The sequence below is a fragment of the Gymnoscopelus braueri genome (genome assembly GCF_963280865.1).
Source record: "Gymnoscopelus braueri genome assembly, chromosome: 15".
Lineage (NCBI taxonomy): Eukaryota > Metazoa > Chordata > Actinopteri > Myctophiformes > Myctophidae > Gymnoscopelus > Gymnoscopelus braueri.
The window spans coordinates 10,308,844-10,314,800 of NC_137620.1; positions in this window are offsets into that span (position 1 = coordinate 10,308,844).

Below are 5,957 nucleotides of genomic sequence, written 5' to 3' on the forward strand. Positions count from 1 at the left end.
TTGTGTCTCTTCAAGTTGTTGTGTTTTTCCCACATTGCTTGCCTTCGGATAAAATCAAGCATTGTGTTTTGTTCTCCACATCGATGTAGCGAAAATGTGTCCATATCACCTCTTCTCTTTCTCCCGAGCCCCGTGCAAAGCATTTTACCGTTTTATTTTGTTTCGCTCTGAAATCTGAATCCTCCTGCCATTCATTTGACGGTGGTGTGACTCTGTGTGTGTGTGCAAATTGCATAATGATTTAGTCCCAGTTATTGTTTATTCATATGGGTGGTGGTCTCGTCTCGTCTTCGTCCTTTGAAAAATGTGCGTTGACGAACATATTTCGTTTCGTTTTCGTTAACGAAATCAACACTGCATGGAAGTAAAAATGAGATCCCCACATACACAAATCACAAATCATGATGACATATCGGAGACAGATAGAAATACACACTAGCCTACTGCTTCATGTCTCACTGTTTTCTCAGGGCACAACGCATGCAGTAACACTTTCATAGACCTGCCTGCTTATTTCTCTCTCAAAATTTGGCAACCCATTTTCAACTGTGGTAAATAATCCGGGGAATACCGTGGGATAACCCTCGATGAAAGGGTATGAACACAGAGTCACAAGATCCGATGGGTATTTTAGTCTTCAAGTCTTTTATTGATCAACTTCAAGAGTATTCACGAAAATGGCGAACTGAGGCGGTCAAAACACAGCAGCCCTGAGATCACACAAGTACACACTTTTTATACAGTAAATTCAAGACACGCGCTAGCTTCGCAGTCCCTCCTCCTCCTCCTTCTCTCAGCCAATCGGGAGCTGATCCGCTCCGGCCGAGCGCACAGCGAGTCTTGCTAGGCTTATCCCCCACATTTGCATGAGGTTAACGGCTGAAAATACAGTTTATGTTCCTATGGCCAAACTATAACCTAAAATGGACTATTCTTTAATAATTCGTGTTCAATATGTCCTGAGCTTTAGAAAGAGTGTAAAAATGCATACCTTTACATATATATACAACAATTTATCAAACAAGGATTTTATGGCCCAACTTCTAAAGTGGTGAGAGGAGGATGGTTTCGTAGTGACTACACTTGGATTCAAAGAACCATTTGCTGGTTAAGTTCCCTTTTAATAAATCAAGATGTTACTAGTCCAATAAAACTGCTATGTAAAGCCTGTATACCATATGTAGAACTTTACCTTCACTTAAGACACTATATTTCTGGGATGTTCTGGCTTAATTTAAATATAGAGAACTTTGTAGACCCTCTTGGCTCTTGTTCCCCAGGGGGTGATGGTAAACCAGATCCCCCTTTTCCTGTCGTATTCGAGAACAAAGCATTACTTTTTGAAGGGTAAACACAAAACTCTTTTGTTAATCAAGTCAAGGGACGGCAATCTTTGTTTTCCCAGGCCCCTCTTCACACCCCAGGAATGTAGGACCAAATGTCCCTTTCATCCCTTTCCTGTTAACTTCACCTGGGACCACAGTGTTAGCATATGGCTTACGATAAATAGTATTCACTATTTAATCATAAATGATCGTCTGCGAGATACTTCATAAACCCCTCTAATGTAGTATATTTGATAACATAACATACATATTTGCTAGTATTATTTAACTTCACAAGTCTACAGGTAGCCTACAGTCAGACACAAGAGTGTATTCAGAGGTGCCTTTTGGTCTGAGCTGGTTGGGGGTTACAATTAACATTCTCTTTGTTGTTTAGCTGGGAGACAGAGGTCTATGCATCTGTCTCCATCCCCTTTCCTGCTTCATACAGGTGCAAATTGAATCAGGGGGCTCGAAGGGTGATCTATTGTTTGTGCCGGGTGGGGGGGCTCACCTTTGAAGCTCACACACCCACATGTACCTTCTCTAGATCTCTCTGTTATATAAACTGTACCGAAATGCATCTTAGTGTGTGTGTGCCAGTCCCGGCCGACAGGCTGTGGAGCTGGCTGTGGAACTCTGTACTATGTAATAAACTGGAAGCCAAGGAACCTCACTTACTGGAGTGATGACTCAAATTCATTCTACAACCATTCATTCTCATCTCTGGGACAACAAACTTATCTGCAATATGGCGTTGTTGGCAACTACAAAAGCAATAGAAACCTTTAAGTCTGTGGTTTTCAGATACCACATTATGGCGTTGTATGTCGGTTTTGCAGGGTCATTACACTGGTTGCCGCCAGTTGTCTGCCGATGGCACTTAAAGCCTCTACCGTGAAGTTTAAGAAACGCTGTTGGTTATAATAGATGTAGTTAATCCAGGCAACGTTTGCATTAATTCCAGCACTTGGCATGAAAAGCGACAGGGCGTAGAGTGCAAATTCATCTTGGGCCCTTGCCTCCTTCGGAATATTTCTAGGAATTCCAAAAGCATCAAAGTATACCTGGTCCCCTTTCATGTCGTCCCTTCGCGTCCTCCCGGCTCCACCCGACTTCTTCTTGCTCTGTAGGTCACCGGCTGGAATAATCAGTAGACTCTGCACAGCCTGTACCCTGGCACAACGTCCAGTCCAATTCAGGGGTAGTGTAGTATACAAGTGATGTTCCCCACACAACCAGAATGTGTCTGCCACGGCTTGGGTGGCATAGAAAAGTGGACATAATTGAGGCTGTGGGGACCACGATTCTAGTGATCTTGGTTGTGGTAGTTTTGATCCTATGCTGTTGTCTCCCAATAATCCGAAACCTGGTGATGGTTGGCCTGTCCAAAACCATGTATGGACAAGCCCTACAAATGGCCGTTCTCACCCCAGCACCCCAGCAGCCTGATGAGGAGGAGACAGAGGAAGTGATATGTCTGTACTCCGATGTGAGGCTGTGCAATATGGTAGGAGACCACCTTGCAGGAAGGGAATACGAGGCCCCAGATACCGTACTGGACTTGTCTTTTGAAGACGACATATCCACCTCCTTCTGAGATCTCAGTCATACCTTAAGGTTCTACATTTTTCTATTTCACCTTTCTTTCTCTCCTCGGTCCAAGTTGCGAGCCGTATAGACTGTTCATGTCACAAGGACTTTCAAGAAGAAAATTGCGTTCAGTTAGTCTAAGCGAAAAAAGAAAATACAGACCTCTGTATGCGCGTGAACTTTGATGCAGGCCACATGTCATAAATGTATTCCTGATGTTTTTTTATATACTTGTCCTCAGGCCGGGCGGCATGCAGGTTAAAATGAGGTACATATTTTGAGAGATATTAAGTTGTTTCTTTTATTTTTGTTTGTTTTATTGCTTTGTATAGGCCACCATTCTACTGCCAAGAGGGGACGATGTACAATAACCATTTGCAGGTTGTTTTCTAAGTCGAGGTTTTTATGATCTGTCCTGAGAGATATTTCTGCAAGCCCATGCGCTGATTTGCAAAAGACGTAAAGAGTCTTTTGAGAGGGGTTTATGACGTATCTCGCAGACGATCATTTATGATTAAATAGTGAATACTATTTATCGTAAGCCATATGCTAACACTGTGGTCCCAGGTGAAGTTAACAGGAAAGGGATGAAAGGGACATTTGGTCCTACATTCCTGGGGTGTGAAGAGGGGCCTGGGAAAACAAAGATTGCCGTCCCTTGACTTGATTAACAAAAGAGTTTTGTGTTTACCCTTCAAAAAGTAATGCTTTGTTCTCGAATACGACAGGAAAAGGGGGATCTGGTTTACCATCACCCCCTGGGGAACAAGAGCCAAGAGGGTCTACAAAGTTCTCTATATTTAAATTAAGCCAGAACATCCCAGAAATATAGTGTCTTAAGTGAAGGTAAAGTTCTACATATGGTATACAGGCTTTACATAGCAGTTTTATTGGACTAGTAACATCTTGATTTATTAAAAGGGAACTTAACCAGCAAATGGTTCTTTGAATCCAAGTGTAGTCACTACGAAACCATCCTCCTCTCACCACTTTAGAAGTTGGGCCATAAAATCCTTGTTTGATAAATTGTTGTATATATATGTAAAGGTATGCATTTTTACACTCTTTCTAAAGCTCAGGACATATTGAACACGAATTATTAAAGAATAGTCCATTTTAGGTTATAGTTTGGCCATAGGAACATAAACTGTATTTTCAGCCGTTAACCTCATGCAAATGTGGGGGATAAGCCTAGCAAGACTCGCTGTGCGCTCGGCCGGAGCGGATCAGCTCCCGATTGGCTGAGAGAAGGAGGAGGAGGAGGGACTGCGAAGCTAGCGCGTGTCTTGAATTTACTGTATAAAAAGTGTGTACTTGTGTGATCTCAGGGCTGCTGTATTTTGACCGCCTCAGTTCGCCATTTTCGTGAATACTCTTGAAGTTGATCAATAAAAGACTAGAAGACTAAAATACCCATCGGATCTTGTGACTCTGTGTTCATACCCTTTCATCGAGGGTTATCCCACGGTATTCCCCGGATTATTTACCACACAACTCTCAGCTTTTTAGAAGACAATGGAACCCCCCACTGTTTGGGGGAGAAAGTGTGAACTAGTCTGGAGCACAGAGGGGAGACAGTGGCCAATAGGATAGCCTGATTTGGGGATCAAAATGATCGTTTTTCAGGCAGTGTGGAGGATAATGAAACCTCAGTCATGCGAGTGTTAATAGCCGTGCTGCATCTGCAGCAGAGAAGCTAAAAGAGGAAGAGCCACAGTCACATGAGGGTTTTATACCCCTAGGACTTCCGTCCACGTGACATACCCTTCACAGCCAATGAGATGGCCCGGGAGTTTATTGTATGTAGCTCTGTGCATCGCCAGGGGGCGCTGATATCCCATAGTGAGTATCTAACGGAGAATTGAAGACAAACCAGCTGCTACTAATGAGGGTAGAGCGTAGGTTTTGCCGGGTCCCAGCTGTGCAGGAGGCTCTTATGCAAGCTGCGTAGGCTACGCACAACCTGAAAAGACCACGGATATGCTCTATCCGTGGTCATAAAAACGTATTTTTCATTTCACTACGTCTTTAACTTGGCTGAGGTAGAATTCCTTTCTTCTCTACTGCATGTGCAACCACACACACACACACACACGCACACGCACGCACAACGCACACGCACACGCACACACACACACACACACACACACACACACGCACACGCACACGCACACGCACACGCACACACACACAGGATTCCTGGCAATGCAACACCAAGCATGTGATTTATATGCTCATGTGGACATTTGTTACAGAGGAATAATCAGTAGACAATTAAAAACTAGAATCAGTGAGCATCAGGAATAAGGATCAAAAGTAATCAAATGCCAGACATTGTAATATGTATAAACATGAGGTAATTGAAGTAGTGAACTCCACCTTTAGGAGGAGATAGAGACACCTTGATTCTTAAAAATAGAGAGCAGGTGGATTTTGAATTACATTCCATGTTACCAAACAGGCTTGAATTGTATCTTCAGACATAATACAATTCTGTTAATTGTAGATATATTCACAGAAGGATTAACACATTGTAAAGAAAAGCAGCATTTTTTAATTGTATTAAATAAATGACCATAACTGAAAGGGACCGACGGTCATATAAAATGGCATGAATATATGACATCTTTGATCTACCCAGGCAGGCACAATTTGATTGACTGACAGACAGACAGACAGACAGACAGACAGACAGACAGACAGACAGACAGACAGACAGAATATGAATACAGACGTTAAGGTTTGATCCTGTGTACACTAATCTAATCTGAGGCGTTACCTGCATTATCCTTTCCAGAGAAGCATTTCATTCCCTCATATCAGGTTCAGGTATCTTGTTGCAGTCAGATTCAAATATTCCAAATGTGTGTGTGTGTGTGTGTGTGTGTGTGTGTGTGTGTGTGTGTGTGTGTGTGTGTGTGTGTGTGTGTGTGTGTGTGTGTGTGTGTGTGTGTGTGTGTGTGTGTGTGTGTGGCGCCTGCGTGTGTGCATGTGTATGTATAAAACCTGATGGTAGATTTTACATTCCCACAGTAAAAC